Raw genomic sequence first — 19,214 nt, 5'->3', positions numbered from 1 at the left:
CTTGGCCCCAGCCAGAGGGGATGAGGGTCCAACCTGGCCAGAGACTGGTGCAACTGGTTTTGGAGCATGGGAAGCTTCTTGCAGGTTATAACAGGGGCCATCTCTGCAGCCCCTCCCATGCTACCAAAATCTTGTTGTATAAATCCAGCACAGGAAATAATATTTTGTTGTCGTTTAGCCCAGCTGGCAACTAAATGCCACAGGGATGCTTGCACACCTTCCCCCACTCCCAGGGAATGGGAAAGAGAATTAAAAGGGGAAAAGAGAAAGAGACTAATGTATTGAGATACGAACAATTTAATAATAATAATATATTATTATATATATAATCATAGTAATACATACAAACAAGTGATACATAGTGTAATTACTGACCACCCAGTGACCAACAACTGTCCTGTCCCGACAAGACAGATAACTCCGACACTGCAATCCTGAATGAGTCAGAGGCTTGAAAAGAGAGAGAGAGAGAGAACTCTGAGAGACTGAGAGTCTCAGAGAGTCTGAGAGTTCCCCAGAAGAGAATTCCAAACTTCTTGGTCAGTGTTCATCTATATACTGGGATGACATTGGATGATATGGAATAGTCCGCTGGCCAATTTGATTTGCAATCATAAATCCAAGTTCAAATCAGAAGGGGAATTTTGGGTCTTTTGTCCCAGCTATGCTTCCCCCCATCCTGTTGTGCTCCTGCACACAGGTAAAACATGGGAAGCTGAAACATCCTTGATGTCTCAGAACCAACTATAAACATCAGTGCACTATCAACATTCTTCTCATAACAAATCTCATACTATGCCCGAAACAGCACTATTCTAGCTGCTCTGCTAAAAAAAAAACCAAAAACAACTATATCCCAGCCAAAACCAGGATGCATTTGCATCAGATTTAGTGAAGGTTAATCCTTCTGGTCAACTATTGGTTTCATATTTTTCATATTGCTTCATTTATTTCTGGAGTTTCGGCAATTATATTCTGCTTTTTTTAATCAATACAATAAAGCAGTCTGGAGTTTGTTGTTGGGTGCTCTTTGCATTTGGACTCAGAAATATACTACAAAACAAACGTTAAATGTAACATTTTGCCAGGCACATAAAATATGGTTCTTAATAAAATCAAAATCAATTATTTAGTCATATATTCATTCAATGTCTTTCTGCCCATATAAATCCTGCATAAAATCCTTTCTCTGCTGAAGTTGTTCAGAGTCTGATGCTAAAACTTTGAAAGAATCTGATTCTGAGCTTACAGGATCTCATCCTGACCTGTAGGGATGGTTTGGGAGGGGAGATGTGGGAATTAAAGCAACAAGAGGGACAGAAGTTCTGAGTTCTTGTGGTGTAACTCTGATCTTATGTAATGTGCACTTATGTATCACCTTTTCCCCTTCTTTTTGCAGTAGGCACTGTCTTTTGTTTCAGTCTTTTCCTTCCCCTACTTCCACTGAATGTTTGTATAATAGAAAATACATGCTGTTCCTTGGAAAACAAATATTCCATTCCCTGCAGTAACTAACAATTTACTTTTCTCAGAGTCAGAATGCAAACATTCTACTTCTGTTTTTCTTCACCTCAGATCATCTCGACAGTGCTTTTACTCTGACAGAAGGACATTTTGAAGACAGGTGCAAAGGATCCTTGCTACAACAGCTCAGTCCTGAGCTGGTCTTACTGATGTGGTCGTGTGGCTTGAACATCGATCTTTTAGAGACTGACCGTTGGTCTCACAGCGTTGGAAGTTATAGACTGAAGGTAAAGGCCAGTATTTTGCTCACACAACCAGCAAGCTCCCTGTCTCCTTTAACTTTTAAAATGTCCGTGAGTACATACATCCAATTAATACTTCAAAGCCATTTGTGCACTCTTTCTCGGTTAAGGTTCATTTCTCATATGCTAGAGCAAAAGCTGACAAATGCAAATATATTAATCTGCTCTAATTAAATTATATTTCAATTAATAAAATCACACATGGATTAACTTAAGTGCCTCCTTCCACTTCCTGTAAGAGCATCCTTATCAAATAAACACCCAATTAATAAAATTTATTTTTCTGTCTAAAAACCTTTTAGTGCAAATAACTGGGGATTGTTCCAAGTCTTCAAGGTCTAGTATTACACGGAAGAAGGAGGTAATTTTAAATACTTTCACACGTTTCTGACTGAGTGAAAAAAACCCGAACAAACCAAACAACAAACCCCAAATCTATTCAAAAGTCTGCAATACAATTAAAGAAATAAAGTGATTGGTGCTTCTATTTTCAAGGAACTTGTGTGAAAACATTATTAGAAACAGTGACATCAGCATATTTTTCTCATTTCTTTCATAAGAAGAATTAGAAAGCATAAAGTGGCTGCACCATTTGAAAGTCATTCAGATCCTTAGAAAAGGCATGAATCACACAATTTAATTTACAAAGTCTGCAAATCCTGTCATTTTTTTTCTTTGTCAGATAATCCTATCCCCAGATACGTAATTGTGCTTATAGTACATTTTGTTGAAATAATTGAGAACAGGTAAAGAAATTTAACCAACACAGCAGATTCTTTTACTTTCCTAATTTAATCACCTTTTACCTTTATCCCTAGCTCAGTTTTTGCTGAAGATCAGATCAACAGAGAGGAAAAACTTAAAAATTGTTGAAACTTTTAAAATTAAATAATAAGAAAGAAATAGTTATAGACTATCTCATCATCAATTCCCAGCACGTTTTTGCACAGAGACATGTACATTACTGCAATACCTCTGTCTTACAATTTGTTACATTTGTAGGTACCTTGGAAACCAGATGAGATTCTTTTCAGATACCTAGTTTTATTACGATGAACTAATTTGGACTCTCAATCACCTTTGACTCGTAAGTATTTAATACCATAATAGCTATTTCAGCACTGCTTTTCAAGGCATCTTGTTACATGCTTCAAGAATCTGAAATAATATACTGAAACACGTTTATTAAGGAAAATAATTACAGTTATGGAATTTCTGTAAATTGCCAGAGAGAAAACCGTATAGCATGACCTGCAAATTTGGAAAAAAGCCTAGCAACCAGGCTGATTACAAATGCGAGAGTAATTGTAAAGCACATTTCTGATTTATGATTATAGCAATTATAAAATACTTTATTTATAATCCACTCAGCTTCTGTAGAACTCTGCTTATTAATGAAGGGTATGCTGCATTACTACAAGGTCTTCCATCCAAATTATTTATTTGGTGGGACTACTTGTGCCAACACACTGAATGAGCAAAGAGATAGTATAGAGATTGAAAAGAGATCTAAGTAATTCTTTGAATTTCAACTCAGTGGCAGAATTATCAGAGTGAAAACTTCAGTATTTGGCCATAAGCTTACTTAAATATGAGCAAAATAGCAAAGGGTTTACTTGCAGGACATATTTCACTCATGCACTTCCATTTGGTTCTGTTTCTTACTTGTTTATTTTGATATTTTCTAGTTACTGATTTAGATGAAAGCAGTCTGTATCATCACTGAAGCAGTCCAGATTATAAGAAGATAGTGGATTTTACTGAACAGTTATTTGATATCTTAGCTTTAAGAAAAGGTCAATAACCTCCTGTATGGAAAAGGGCTCTGGCTTTTGTCCTAGTCACATCCTTTATGTATTAGAGAATTCAGATATCTGGATCAGAGTTTATTAGACTATATTAAATGAGAATGTTTTATTCTTTGTACAAATGAAATGTAGTTCATTTGAACATTTTGTTCTTGACTTTCGTACTGAAAATTTGTGGACCACAGCATTGACCTTACTGTTTAAAAGGAACTTCGATTTTGAGATGTTAGACACTGCAATATCTAACTTGATGAAATGGAATGCAGAATGTAATCTGGAAAAAAATATCCCATTTAAAAGCCCAGGAAATGACCAAATGAACCAGTTTGGTGAAGAAACGAGTTGCCAGCACAGAAATTCATTATATTTTACTTTGTAGTGCAATTCACTTGCTTAAACAAATCATGTGTAACTTTTTGCTACCTAGGTTTTCACATCAAGGCACATAGGACACACATGTCACTATAGGTGCCTTGTCACATCTGTCTGTCCTGTGTACTTGTCTTGGGCATCCTAAAGTGAAAACATTGATTTATTGGACTGAATCCAACGGAAGGTCATCAAGATTATTGGGACCTACAGCACATTATGTAGAGGTAGTGACTGTCATACTGGGTTTATTCTAGAAGACAGGAGGATGTGAGAATATATAGCCAGACTCTTTTGGACTGTGCACAGTGATAGATGAAATGTTGAAAGTACAGTTTACAAAGAGGAAATTCTAATCTATATTAGGAAAACAGTGCTCAGCATGAGGACAGTCAAACACAGGACAAGTTGTCCAGAGCAAAGCAACACAGAATTTGGAAATAATGGACCTCAAGGATATTAATCTATCTTTTGAGGATCAATATCCCAGAAGATCTTCTGTAGCTCTTTCTTTCCAAATGCTAACAGAATCTTTCTTCAGCCAGTAAAAGTGATCAAAAAACATGACAAAACCACTCATTACTCACTAATTAGTGATTAAATTGTCATTGTTTCTATGGGAGGTAGTTGCTTCATGCCCTCAGTCCAGAGTTGTTTCTCATTTCTTGAAAAATGCAGTCTCTAGGCAACAGGCCTTAAACCTCTCCCCACTGAACTGGTGACATCAAGGTTGCACTGACTACCTTTTGACCTGAATCACAGTAATATATGGGAGTTACTGGCTTCTCCCAATCAATGCCCTAGTTTCAAAGGTTCCAAGTATGCCTCAGTCTGAACAAGTACTAGATGAGTGTGTTTATCTGTCAAGCCACAGCTGATAAATTTATTTGTTCTTTCTTAATTTAGACCAGTCCCACTATTAGGAATGACTACGTTACTAAACTACTTATAAGCATAGCATTCACTTACTGCCATTAATCTTTCAACAAGCAACAGTAGAGATTCAGTTTTGTAGTTTTCTGTTTCTGGATATGATTATGGACCATGAGACACTACGTCAATAATGGATTCTCATAATTCAAATAAGAAATAAAAATATTAAATTAAAAAAAAAAAAAAAAAGCCAGACTGCATGAAGACAGAAAAAATGAGGCTTTTCTCTTTTTATCCAGCAGAATACTCCCTGACTTCAGGAAATAAAAAGAAAAACAGGATGTATACCGTTTTCTTCCTCCTGTTTGTTTTTTTTTGCCTATGACAATGTGAGTCAATGTCATCTTAGGATCTCAGTATTAGAGTGTTGCCCCCACCCCACAATTAGCAGAGCTGTCTTTGATACATAAGAAGTCAACATGGCCTTAAACTCTGTGAACGTGCATGACCTAAAACATGTGCAACAAGCTCCTTGTTCTGTACCCTGATGTTTAGAAAGTTTTAAGTCTTACTTCTCGTATCTCCAGATTTGATATTGTGACAGATTATAATCAAGTAGATAAGGCTTTAAGATGCTCAGCTTGAAAGTTTCATAGCCTCTTAATTCTCACAGGAATGTAGAGTTGGAAAATATCTCCAGCATTTGCAAATCCAGTCTACTCCTTTACAGGCAGTCATCTAATCCAATTCCTTTCACAAAGTTTATAAGACAGTTTAAAAGAAGCTGACACTCTGCTCCTAAATTGAAAACTGGTTTTAAGTTGCACTTCTAGTATGTGAAAAATTTTGTAATTTTCCAACAGCGAAAAAATGTATTCTTGACTTTCTGTACATCTTATATGAATATAGCTCCTCCCTTTACCTGGTATCTTCTTTTTTTCATTTTGCTGTAATAAGCAAGTTACGGTCTTTAGTCTGCTAGTCATAGGGTAATAAGATGCATTGTCATTCCCAAAGTCTTATTGATAAACATTCTTTTACAGGCATGAAATCTGGGCTAATCTTTCTTAAGCACAGGTCATCAAAACTGTATATGGTATTGACCATAAATGTTAATCTTAAAGACACGGTTGAAGTTTTATTTTATTCTGCTTTTCTCCTCTCCTCTCCTCTCCTCTCCTCTCCTCTCCTCTCCTTTCCATTCTGCCCTGTTCGTACTCTGTCTTACCCTATCTTGTTCCACCCTTCCTTTCATTATCCTTAAGGATATTTAATGCTTCCTGTACAATACTCTGCTTTGCCTCTATTTGAAAAGAAAATGTTTCTCACCTTCGTGTTGCCTAGCAATGTTCAGTGATCTGATTTCTTGAGTAAATATCATTAAAGAAAAATTAAAAATACTAAATAAATTTATTTTTCAAAGTGCTCCATGAGGGTTTTATTATAATAACCTTCATTTTCCACCTTCCAATTCTACCTATGAATTGCTGTCTTCTCAAGTTCAACGAGTAATTTCTCCTGTGGCAACATGTCATCTGCTTCACTGAAGTCCAGACATGTTTCATCTACTACATTTCCCTTCACTGAAAAATAGGTGTCAAAGAAAGATATATAGCTCACACGATCTATTCCTTGTACAATCTATCCCATTTACCATTTTCCTTCATGTCTCTAATTATTCTTTCCTTCCAAATACCTTCTAAAGCTTTGAATAATTTTTTGGCCTGTTTTGTTACTGTCCAGATCATCTCTTTCTATTAACTGTGCATGCTGTTCTTTAATTACCTAGAACTACCTCTAACTAAATGCATTTATTGAAAAATGTTGCCATTACACCTGCAATTTCATTTGCAATTTTTTTCAGGAAAAGACAATGTTTCATCCCTGTCTGCGTTAAGTTGCTTGATTTTACTGTCATTTCAGATATGAATCTTTTAATTTTATACTCTCATCCTCTTTTTGATTCTACATTCAATATTGTTGTCCATATTGAAAACTAAAGTAAAGCTTTCATTTGATTTTTAGAATATTCCACGAAAAATTTAAATCTCTATTTTATCCCTCAATGTATAAATGTCGTTTTTTTATCATCTCCTTTTTTCTTGCAACTCTGTTTCCTGAAAAGAAGCCTGGAAGTTATTATTACTAAAACATGTTGGGTATTGTTTGCATGATATAGAAGTGGAACAGGAATAACTTTTAGAATGAGTCAGATCATATACTGAAAAATACATATGCACAGCCTGAAGTCAATGCTGTAAAATAAAAGGATTATCATGATGGCATTGTTAGGTGTTGATTTCATGTTTTCTTTCTTATTTGACAGATTAAGATTTATTTTCAATTAAAAATCATGAGCTACATATGCTGAATTTATTATTTTCCATGACCATTGTCTTCATCCATTATCACTTTAATTCATAGGAAGTCAAAATAGAGTGATTAATATTCATCAGTGAGTAAGTTGATCATTTAATTATTGTTTTATTTTAAATTCTCATTTTCATAACTGTTTGGAAAAGTGCAATGACTTTTTATGTAGGGGCATCAGCTACTATGGATAACCAGTCATATTGACCTTATATATTGACTTTATAGAATCAGAGAATCAGAGAATGATTTGGATTGGAAAGGACCTTAAACATCACATAGTTCAAAACCTCTTGCCATGGGCACAGACATCTTCCACTACATCAGGTTGCTCAAAGCCCCATCCAACCTGGCCTTGAAGACTTCCAGGGATGAGACATCCACACCTTCTCTGGGCAACCTGTTCCAGAGCCTCACCACCCTCAGAGGGAAGAATTTCTTCCTACATCTAAGATAAATCTACCCTCTTTCAGTTTAAAGCCATTGCCCCTTGTCCTATCACCACATGCCTTTGCAAAAAGTCCCTCTCTGCCTTTCTTGTAGGCCCCCTTCAGATTCTGGAAGGCTGCTAGAAGGTATCCCTGGTGCCTTCTCTTCTCCAGGCTTAACAGCCCCAATTCTCTCAGCCTGTCTTCAGAGGAGAGGTGCTCCAGCCCTTGGATCATCTTCGTGGCCCTCCTCTGGACTCGCTCCAACAGCTCCATGTCCTTCTTGTGTTGGGGACCCCAGAGCTGAATGCAATATTCCAATGCACGAGAGCAGAGTAGAGGGTCAGAATCACTTCCCTCAACCTGCTGGCCACGCTTCTTTTGATGCAGCCCAGGATACGGCTGGCTTTCTGGGCTCCAAGTGCACATTACCAGCTCATTTTGAGCTTCTCATCAAGCAGCACCTCCAGGTCCTTCTCCTCAGGAATGCTCTCAATCCATTTTCCTCCCAGCTTGTATCTGTGCTTGGGATTTCCCTGACCCATGTGCAGGACCTTGTACTTGACCTTATTGAACCTCATGAGTTATCTATTCTAGTAACTCGAGAAATAGTTACAAACAGTCACAGAATCACAGCATTTCAGAATCATAGAATGGCTGAGGTTAGAAGATGCCTCTTGAGATCATCCAGTCCAATCACCTTCTCAGAGCAAGGTTAGCTGGAGTAAGTTTCTCAGTGCCATGTCCAATCAGGTTTTGAACATCTCCTCAGACAGAGACTTCACAACTTCTCTGGGCAATCTGTTTCAGTGTTTGACCATCCTGAGAGAAAAAAAAATTTTCTTTTATGTTCAAGTGGAATTACCTGCATTGTAATTTCTAGCCATTGCTTCTTGTCCTGTCACTCCATACATCGAAGAGGGTTTGCTTCCATCTTCTTTACTCTCCACCTGCATCAGATGTTTTATGCATTGACAAGATTCCCTCTCAGCCTTCTCTTTTCCAGGCTGAAGAATTTAATCTCCCTCAGTGTCTCTTCTATGTCAGTAATTCCAGCCCGTTGGAGCATCTCTGTGGCCCATTTTTGTGGCCCTTTGCTGAACTTGTCCCAGCAAGTCTTTATCTTCCTTGTACTGAGGAGTTCAGAGCCGGACATAGCGCTCCAGATTTGTCTCACCAGTGTTGAGCAGAGGGGAAGTATCACCTCCCTTAACTTGCTGGCAACATTACTACTATGCAGCCCAGAATGATGTTGACCTTGCAAGGTGCGTTAGTGAGTCATGATTGACTTGTCCACCAGGGCTCCCAGGACCTTCTCTGCAGTTATTTTACAGTTGGTCGGTCCCCAGCATGTGTTGGTGTGGGGTTATTCATGCCCAAGTTCCAGTCTTAGTGTTTGCCTTTGTTGAACTGCATTAAGTTCCGTTCTGCCCTGTTCGCCACCCTGCTGAGGTCCCACTCAATGGCAGCACAATCTTCTGGTTATCAAACACTACTCCCAGCTTTGCATCATCTGCAAACTTTCTGATAGTGCACCATGACCCAAAAATAACAGACATGTCGAACAGTATTGGCTGCAGGGTGAACCCCTGGGGTACACAACTGGTGACTTGCCTCTGGATGACTTCATAGTGATGACCTTAATCTTTGAGCCAATTGTCAGTGTACCTCATTATCTATACTTCATTCAGTTTGAATGCTAAGAGACATAGTCTTGAAAACAATACTAAAAGTAGACAAAATCCCTACTATGCTCTCACCCACTAAGCCAGTCATCTCATTGGAGAAGGCAGTCAAGTTTGTCAAGTATGATTTCACTTCACAAAATAATGTCACCTTCTTCATAGTCTAAAAAATGTTTCCATGATTATTTGCTCCATCATTTTCACAGAGATCAAGGTGAGCTTGGCCAGTCTGTAGCTTCCTGGCTTCTCCTTCTTACCCTTCTTGAAGATCAAAGGGACATTTGCTTTCTTCCAGTCCTCAAGGATCTCTTCTGATCACCATAACATTTCAAAGATGATAGAGAATGGCCTCTTAAGGACATCAGCCAGCTCCCTTAGCATCCATGGGAACAGCCCATCAGGTCCCATGTGATAAGGGATGTTAGGAGCATGGCTCCTCCAGCAGCTCTGACCAGCCCAAGAACTTCCTTCTGCCTGGCTACTGGAACTGCTGGATACAGCTTTGATTTTCCAATTTTCATGTTCAACCAGCAGCAAAGCTGAGCATGTATACCAGACACTGGCTAGTCCAGCTGCGTGCTTGCTGCCAGCACACAGCACTCACACACTCATCCCACAGGAACCCCACACTCATGAATCCCCACAAAAACCAGCACAGACTCCCTGCCCATGTTATATCCCTGCCCAGATCGAGGGCCTCCTACTTGCCAGCTGGTCCAGCTTAGAGTTTGCCAGCAAATTCACATGCATGCTCCGCACACACCTGATTTGAGGAAGGTAGAGACACTCGCACCCAGCAACTGACATGCAGCACACAGGCTGTGACCTGCTCAAGGCTCATTTTACACACAACTATCTACCTTTAGTTCCCTCCTGCTGCCCCTTTCCTTCCACTTCCCCCCATGGTTCTGTACAACTCTATCAATGCCTGTGCTCCTCCCAGTCAAGGTCTCCTCTGGTCTATGGTCTTAGCAGTTGGAAAGTCCAAGCTGACCACCTTCCTGGAAGTGATGTCCGTAGTCTCTGGATAGCCCATCAATGAATGTAACTGCGGTGATTTGTGTCTTGTCTCCATGTATGTTTTGTCAGATCTGTATTTGGTATATTTTGTTTCTAGTTTCCCCCTTTTCCCTTAGGTTCCCAATTGGCAAGATCCCTGATCAGATAACATCACTAGAACAAACATTCTCGAACTCCCACATGACTTCATCAATTACTGCAACTGACCAGGTCTGGATCTCACCACTGTCTTCCTTACCGTTTGTTGGTTAGATTTGTGTTCCTGCATGTTCTTGTTCACGGCTTTCTCCCTTTCTTATTAACCCTTTTTTGCAGTGAAAAAGGTCCTTGACTAGATACTCTTTAAGGAGCAGACACTTTCCTTCCACATAACCTTATACAATGGACTTTTCGTGTCTAATTTTTTAAATGTTCCCTAATCTGATCCTACCCTATCACGGAGTTTTCCAGTGGTCACAGGGGCCTGGGATTCATGAAGACTGGTCACACCACTGAAGGCTGTGCCAAGGATGGCATTGACTACCTCAGCTCTTTCCATATCCTTTGCCACCCCATCTCCTAACCTATTCATCAGAGGAGCCACACTTTCCCTAGTCTTCCTTTTGCTGCTGATATATCTGTAGAGGTCCTTTTTACTGCCCTTCACATCTCTTGCCAGATTCCACTCCAGGTGGGTTTTGGCTTTCCTATCTGCATTCCGGTTTGCTTAGACAGTGTCACTATATTCCTCCCAGGTCACTTGTCCCTGTTTCTACCTCTTGTATGTTTTATTTCTACATTTGAGCTTTGACAGGATCTCCTTGTTCACACTTCCTTAGTTACTGCTTTCTGGGGTAAACCATTCTTGAGCTTGGAGGAGGTGATTCTTGATCCTTCCAGAATCTAGGTCTTAATAACCTACTCTGGAAACCAGTACACTGGTCCTGTGCTAAACATTTCCTCAGCACCTATCATGGGTTGGCACAGGCCACAGAGCTTTCTTAGCAGGCAGTTTGCATGCTACTATCCTGTCTGGTGGAGTAAAAAGTGTGTAACAAATTGTAAGCCCTTTCATACTGCTTGGCCTCTGTTCCACAGAACTGCCCCAGACATATTCAGCTTACTGGAATTGACATAGCAATGACATTTGTATCTTCTGCTTTTCGTCTTTCTGAAGGATTTTTAATTGTCTTCAGCCCTAGATTTCTGCACTGCTGCTCACTTTTCCATTAATTCTTAGAAATCCATTGCTATGACTATACTGATAATTAAAGAAAAATATGAGCTGATTATGTTCCTTCCTCTCTAAAGGCACCTGGTGGAGACTGATATCTATGATGCCTCAGGCTGACTACTTCTGCGGCACAGCAGCTGCATCCACGCTACATTGCCCTCAGTCCTCTGGGCCTCATGCGTAGCTCCTTGGCCCTATCATGTAGTTATCAGTTTCTGTGCTTTTTCAGCCGCATGTTTCTGAAACAATTTGGTGGTTGAATTTCATTCAACCACAGAAGTGTTTCTGTAGCATGAAACTGTTTCAAACCGTTGAAGTTACAATGATTCATGAGGGTGAAAAGCCCCAGGTGGCAAAGGACTCTTCAGAGTGAAAGTAGCCAAATTGCGCAGTTCAGTTCTGGGAGGGAGCCCAAAACAATCTTTCAGACCTTTGTTCAGGCATTGTTTTAGAGAGTGCTACCTGGAGTGGTCTAAATGAATAAGGCAAGTGGACTGCCAGAGGCTCAGTTTGTGAACTCACCTCCTGTTCTCTGTTTCTCATTCGTTTCAACATACTCATGGAATTCCAGTTGAATGCGGGGAGGTTATTTGGCATCTAGTCAGCTTAGTCAATACTACACTTAAGTCTTCCTCTGGGGCATGAGGTCTAGGCCTGACTGTGGAAAGTTGATGGGAGAAAAAGATAAGATGATTCTTTAAATGAAATAAATTATGATAATGAGTCTTTGGTATAAGGCACAAAGAAATAGGACAGAAACATCTAGTTTCTAATCTAGTTTTCTAATCAGGAGTAGCTAAAATAAGAGATTCAGCATTCATAAGTCAGAGAATATTATGTTTTCAATGGAAACATATGGGAGTCTTTTAATGAAACTTGAAAGTTAGTTACGAAATTTAGGTGAGATGTAGGGTTCAGACTGCAGATTTTTTCTCTTGAATCTGTGGAGAGGGTTAAAATATTTTTCTCCTGAACAGAGCAGCAGTGAAAATTAACTTTCTCAGATCTTACATTTGCCCAGAAATTTTTTCCAATTTCTGTGATTTGCTTTTACTTTTACACATAGCTTCTTTATACTTGCCTCTGTTTTACAGGCCCCTCCCCATTCCATGCTTTATCTTATTTTTTCCTTAGGAAAATAAGAGCTTCCATGTGAAGAGTTTTGCTCCATTCAGGGCAACACTGAGGTCCCTAAAGCTGCTCTTGCAAATGCTTCTGGAGACAGCACTGGAATCCAGGTAGCCAACTTTTATATGATGATGATCTGATCATGGAATAAACAGCTTCTTTATAGCTTTTTCCTCTCCAAATATGTGTTTATATTATCTATTTGTTGTTGTCTGTGTATCCAAGAAATTATTAACTCCCTGTGATAGTTATTTCCATAACACATTCTATCCACTCTTTCATTTCTTCCCATCACTTCCTGCATTCTTTCTATACAACCCGTTCCCTCTCATTTTCGCTTACTGGGAAGATATTTTACCATCTATCTGGGTAAATATTTTTTTCATGGTCCTGACCTATATATGTTTGACTTAAGATTTATTTTACAAAAAAAAATATATTTTCTATGTATTCTGTGTATGGAATCATATATTCTATATATTCTAATATTTCTGTATTTTCACTGCTCTCCCAAATATCAAAAATAGGATCTCTATTAAGATGTAGGTTCTTGATTATTATGCTTCACCAATTTCAATGAGATGCAAATCTCTTAATTGAAGGCAAACTAAAAACAGATTTCTGGAGCAATATTTTTATGCTTATGGTAGCTTATGAAAAAATTGGCAAGTTATTTCTATGATTTCAGTGGGGTTATAAATAAAGCCACAGATCTTTTTAGCTCTATATCCTCTTCCCACAGAGAAGCTTGAGGCAAAAATAGCTTAAAAAACCTCTCTACGTCTCATCTGTTTCATGTTAAATGACTTCATGCTCTGAACATTAAGAGGTGTAGTTTCCTTTTCTTTTTCCTGATAATAGCTCTTAAAAGACTTCTAAATAACATTGTCTGGTCTGGGGAAATGTACACAGACTACTATCCTTGCACATATTCAGAACTGATGCCACAAAACAAGTTAAAAAAAAAAAAAAGGAAAAACCAGCACTGCATGTAAGAGATGCTGAGGAAAGGATGACTTTCAATCTTTGAAGTCACTTACATTAGTACCATCTCCAAACTTTCATTAGTGTTTATTTCATATAGATTTGCATGTGGATCAGAAAGAAACCAGGTATCTTACTTTATTGTGTTCTCATAGTTTTAATTATCCATCCATGGTATGTGCAGTTATGCCCTGGACTATATGGTTCTTTATAATTTTTTCTTGACAATTATTTCTAGCAATTAAATCACCAGTCACAGTTCACCCATTTTTAAAATGCTTTGATATTGCCTGTTATTCTTAGCAAATGATCCCCACAGAAAAAAATGATAAATATATATAAAAGAATGACAATGAGAATGTTAAGCCTCTAAGAACTGTATAGACAGGGAGTGACAAATTCAAGGTTTTGTGTATAACCTTGGTGCATAGTAAGTGTTTGTAATCTTCAACAATGTATACATTATAACTCTAAGAAATATCTTAGAACAGCATCTGTATATTTCTGATACTGGTGTTTTGGATACCAGTGATTGTTTTTCCTTCTCCAGTCTTTTACGATTAAACTGACGTACATGTAAGAATAAGTGTCTTGCAAATTAGACCTTTCATATAGCATGTTCTTTTTTTTTTTTTGTCTATGGAACATATTTTAATAATTTCACCCCTCAACTGTTCAGGAAAGCCACAGAACACATACAAAAGTTTCCTTAACTTCAGTAGAAATTAAGCAGGTGTTTCGGACTACTCATTTGCTGAAATGCTTTGTGGAATGGGATTTTAATCAGCAACTCTACTATATATTTCCTTTCTAGAAGTATAGATTTCTTTCAATCTAATTGAGAGGGTGAGCCAGTTAACGAAGCTAATTTAATGGCATATGTCTTCGCAGTGCTAGTTTTTATGCCTTTTAGAGACTATGTCCATTAACTACAAAACTAATAGCCTGATTCTGAATGTATTTGTTACAGAAAAGAAATTTACTCCCATGTTCCCACTCACGTAATATTCACCAGAGTAAATGCAGGTTCAAATCTTTATTTGGCCCATTGTTGCTGACATCTGTTCACTGTTGTTCTGCATAGTATATTTAATCTGCAGGGCATTATTTAGTCACAGTTTATAGCATGCTTTTCATTCCATAATTTCCAAGGACTGCTCCTTGGACTATCTGCAGTAGAGGTGACAATTTTCTAAATGCAGAAGCTGGTTATAATATATAGAGGCTGTTGACAAGCAAGAAATACACACAATGATGAGCTTCAGCCACAGTGTAATTCCTCTCAACACGCCTTTATTGTAGGTGTATAGGCATTTATGTCAAATAAACTGAGTCTTTAGTAGGGCCTCTAACATTGGGTACTTGTACTTGGGGAAGTCATAATTCATAAAGCTTTCATCTGGGTCTTTCTCCTTCCTTTTCAGTTGTTGAGATGAGAATGATCTCTACATTTTTACTTCGACACAAAAATCTAACTTAAATTTTATATTCTCAAAACTGGTGGGAAACAGTTTTCCCTTGAACTGTTACGCTCTTTAGCTCTATGTACTTGTTTCTCTGCAGATAGATTTCTTGAAGTACTATTTTACTGATTTACTTTACATTTTACCTGAGAGGAATAGAAGCTCGAATGAGGGTATTGCAGGCATTTGAAAATTGTACACTATTGTGAAATCAGAATAAGTTTCCTATCATTTCCTAAGGGATTCAATGAAAGATCGATTGCTTCCAAATTCGGAGTCCAGTTTTTAATTCTTTTACTGGCAGAGCTGGCAGTCTAAAGAGAAGACACAGTTCAACTGCCACTATACTAAAAACAGGATCTACTGTTTGAAATGTTATGTCATATATTATACCAGAGGTCAGACTAGATATGCACGGGTCTTTCTTGATCTCTACATTTATGAAGCCTGAGGAAAAAAAAATCAGACAAGTTTTCTTTGTTCAAAGGTGAGTCTGCCCTTCTACTCTGCTCTTGTGAGACCCCACTTGGAATATTGCATTCAGCTCTGGGGTCCCCAGCACAAGAAGGACATGGAGCTGCTGGAGCAAGTCCAGAGGAGGGCCACGAAGATGATCCAAGGGCTGGAGCACCTCTCCTCTGAAGACAGGCTGAGAGAGTTGAGACTGTTCAGCCTGGAGAAGAGAAGGCTCCGGGGTGATCTTATAGCAGCTTTCCAGTACCTAAAGGGGGCCTACAAGAAAGCTGGAGAGGGACTTTTTGCAAAGGCATGTGGTGATAAGACAAGGGGCAATGGCTTTAAACTGAAAGAGGATAGATTTAGATTGGATATAAGGAAGAAATTCTTCACCCTGAGGGTGGTGATGCACTGGAACAGGTTGGCCTAGAGAAGTTGTGGATGCCCCATCCCTGGAAGTGTTCAAGGCCATGTTGGATGAGGCTTTGAACAACCTGATGCAGTGAGGGTTTCCTTGTCCATGGTGGGGGGGTTGGAACCAGATGATCTTTAAGGTCCTTTCCAACCCTGACCATTCTATGATTCTATATGTAGCATCTGCCCAAAGTATAAAAATTTCAGAAAGCTGCAACTCCTGAGACCAAATTCAGGATGAAAAAACTGTTCACAGTTCTAACTGCAGTGACTGCTGTGTCTAAAATAATAATTAATATATCTTATCTGGTGCTTTTTATTTTTAAAGCATATTAGAAACTCTACATGATCAATTTTCACAAAACCCAGTAAAGCAGATAAATACAAGTAAAGTCATTTAAATTGTTCTTTGCATTCACATTGCTTTTTGATGTTACTAGGAAATGGAAGGAAGCAGAACTCCAGCAGTCATCTTCCTTGAGGCCCTTTCACACAACCAGGCACATTTCCTGCCTAGGATTTGACTCTGATGTCCTGTGTTCCTCTTTCACTCTATCGTCTCGTTCCTTTCTATTTTTCTGCTGTTGATACATCTCTTGACACACTAGCTGGTAGCTTGTGATTAGAGACGGGAGCTGCGCCTGCTATAGTAGGTATCTCCAGCTGGTTTAAAAACTGAGGCTCTCCTTAACTTGTTCTTTTTTCTCCCAAAAACGGAGAAGTGTTTAGTCACATCAGCTTTACTCAGTGAGTCTTATTACAATTAACATTCATGATGATTTTATTTATTGTTGACTACAGTGAGAGGGTGATTGGGCCATTAATGCTTAAGGACTTTTTTGGCTCATTAATCATAAGTGGACACTAAAGTTTATGAAATTGTTTCATTTCCACTAGGCCAGTCTCTATAAAAATGACCTTTTAATAAAAATTAATCTTTGCAACTAATAAGTCAAAGAAACCTACAAAACCTTTTAGTAGTCCTTGAAAGATAATGGTACTTAACAATCTATAGCTTTCTTAATTTGAGTAAGACCCTTGTAGGCACTTTTGTTTTGAACTGGAATCTCTGAACTGTTCTTGAGAAGAGAAGCCAGAAACAGAATGTGGTATAAACATTTAATTTTGGCAAAAGAGTGTGGTTAGATCTAAATCCAGGCATTTTGTCAGCCAAGACACTTATTGTTTTCTGTCACTGTGTTTGGATCATGCTAAGAAAAAATGAACTGATGAGCAAACAGTGCTTAAATGGCTTGGCTAGCAAAGGGAACAGCTGCTGCTTCTGACTTACGATACATCCTTAGTCCACATGGCTAGAAAACTGTTCTATATATTACCTCCTAGAACGACATGCTTAGGGGTGTTTTACATTTATGTAAACCCAAGACGAATTTGTTTAAGTGTTATAAGTTAGAGCCAAAATGCCCAAGCAGTTAGCCATTTGATTATGGGTCCTCCCAAACTCCAAATGCTCTTTAGTTCAAAAAATAAATAAACAAATAAATAAATAGTTCCCTCTTGTGAAACTGTGGGAAAAACTGTACTCCTGATTACTGTTCAGAAAAATCTAGTCTAATCTGGTTTACACTAGGCTTATCATTGTGAAATTTAAACACTTTGTCATGGTTTAGGCCGATCCAGCAACTAAACTCCACGCAGCCACTCTCTCACTCCTTCTCCAGTAAAGTGGAGAGGAGAAAAATATAATAAAAGAACTGAGGGTCGAGACAAGAACAGAGGGAGCACCCACCAACCATGGTCCCGGGCAAAACAGACTGGGCTTTCTTAAAGCAAAACAATTTTATTAACAGTTACTTAAAAAAGGACAAAGGGAAACAAAACCGGTTACTGAGAGGATAAAGAGAAAACAAGGCCAGATCTTAAAAACAACACCACCACCACCCTCTCCCCCCTTTCCTTTTCTTCCCGGCTCTAACTTCCCCCCCAGCAGCACAGGAGGACAGGGAATGAGGGAGTGCAGGTCAGTTCATCCCATGTTGTTACTGCCGCTCCTTTTCTCAAAGGAAGAGGAGTCCTTACACCTTTTTCCCTTGCTCCAGTGGATCCCCTACTCACAAGGAAAATCTGAGCTCCTGTGATCCAAGAGGAACGGGTCAAGGATCTGCTCCTTCGGCTGGATGCCCACAAGTCTATGGGGCCTGATGGTATCCACCCGAGAGTCCTGAGAGAGCTGGCGGATGTCATTGCCAAACCCCTGTCCATTATCTTTGGGCAGTCTTGGCTCACTGGGGAAGTTCCGCTGGACTGGAGCTGGCGGATGTTACCCCCATTTACAAAAAGGGCGGAAGGAGGATCCGGGGAACTACAGGCCTGTCAGTCTGACCTCGGTGATGGGCAAAGTCATGGAACAGGTTATCTTGAGTGCTATTAATGAGCACATACAGGTTAACCGGGTGATCAGGCCCAGTCAACATGGGTTTATGAAAGGCAGGTCTTGCCAATCAAACCTGATCACCTTCTATGACAGGGTGACCCGCCTGATTGACGAGGGAAGGGCTGTGGATGTAGTTTTCCTGGACCTCAGTAAAGCCTTTGATACAGTTTCTCATAGTGTTCTGGTGGAGAAACTGGTAACTGCTGGCCTGGATAGGCACACCCTCCTTTGGGTTAAAAACTGGCTGGATGGCTGGGCCCAAAGAGTGGTGGTAAATGGGGCTAAATCCGGCTGGAGGCCAGTCACCAGTGGGGTTCCCCAGGGCTCAGTGCTGGGTCCAGTTCTGTTTAACATCTTTATCAATGACCTGGATGAGGGGATTGAATGTACCCTCAGTAAATTTGCGGACGACACCAAGCTGGGAGGCTGTGTCGATCTGCTCGAGGGTAGGGAGGCCCTTCAGAGGGATTTGAACAGACTGGATCGTTGGGCTGAGGCCAATGGCATGAGCTTTAATAAGGCCAAGTGCAGAGTCCTTCACTTGGGGTATAAAAACCCCAAGCATCGCTATAGGCTCGGGGAGAGTGGCTGGAGAGCTGCCTGGCAGAAAAGGACCTGGGGGTGTTGGTTGACTACTGGCTTGATATGAGCCAGCAGTGTGCCCAGGTGGCCAAAAAGGCCAATGGGATACTGGCATGTATCAAGAACAGTGTGACCAGCAGGAGCAGGGAAGTGATCCTGCCCCTGTACTCGGCACTGGTGAGGCCGCACCTTGAATATTGTGTCCAGTTTTGGGCCCCTCGCTTTAAGAGAGATATTGAGCTCCTGGAGCGAGTCCAAAG

Source organism: Tauraco erythrolophus, chromosome 1 (assembly GCF_009769465.1).
Source record: "Tauraco erythrolophus isolate bTauEry1 chromosome 1, bTauEry1.pri, whole genome shotgun sequence".
Classification (NCBI taxonomy): Eukaryota; Metazoa; Chordata; class Aves; order Musophagiformes; family Musophagidae; genus Tauraco; species Tauraco erythrolophus.
The sequence above is the reverse complement of the archived record's forward strand: the minus strand, read 5'-3'. Positions refer to the sequence as shown.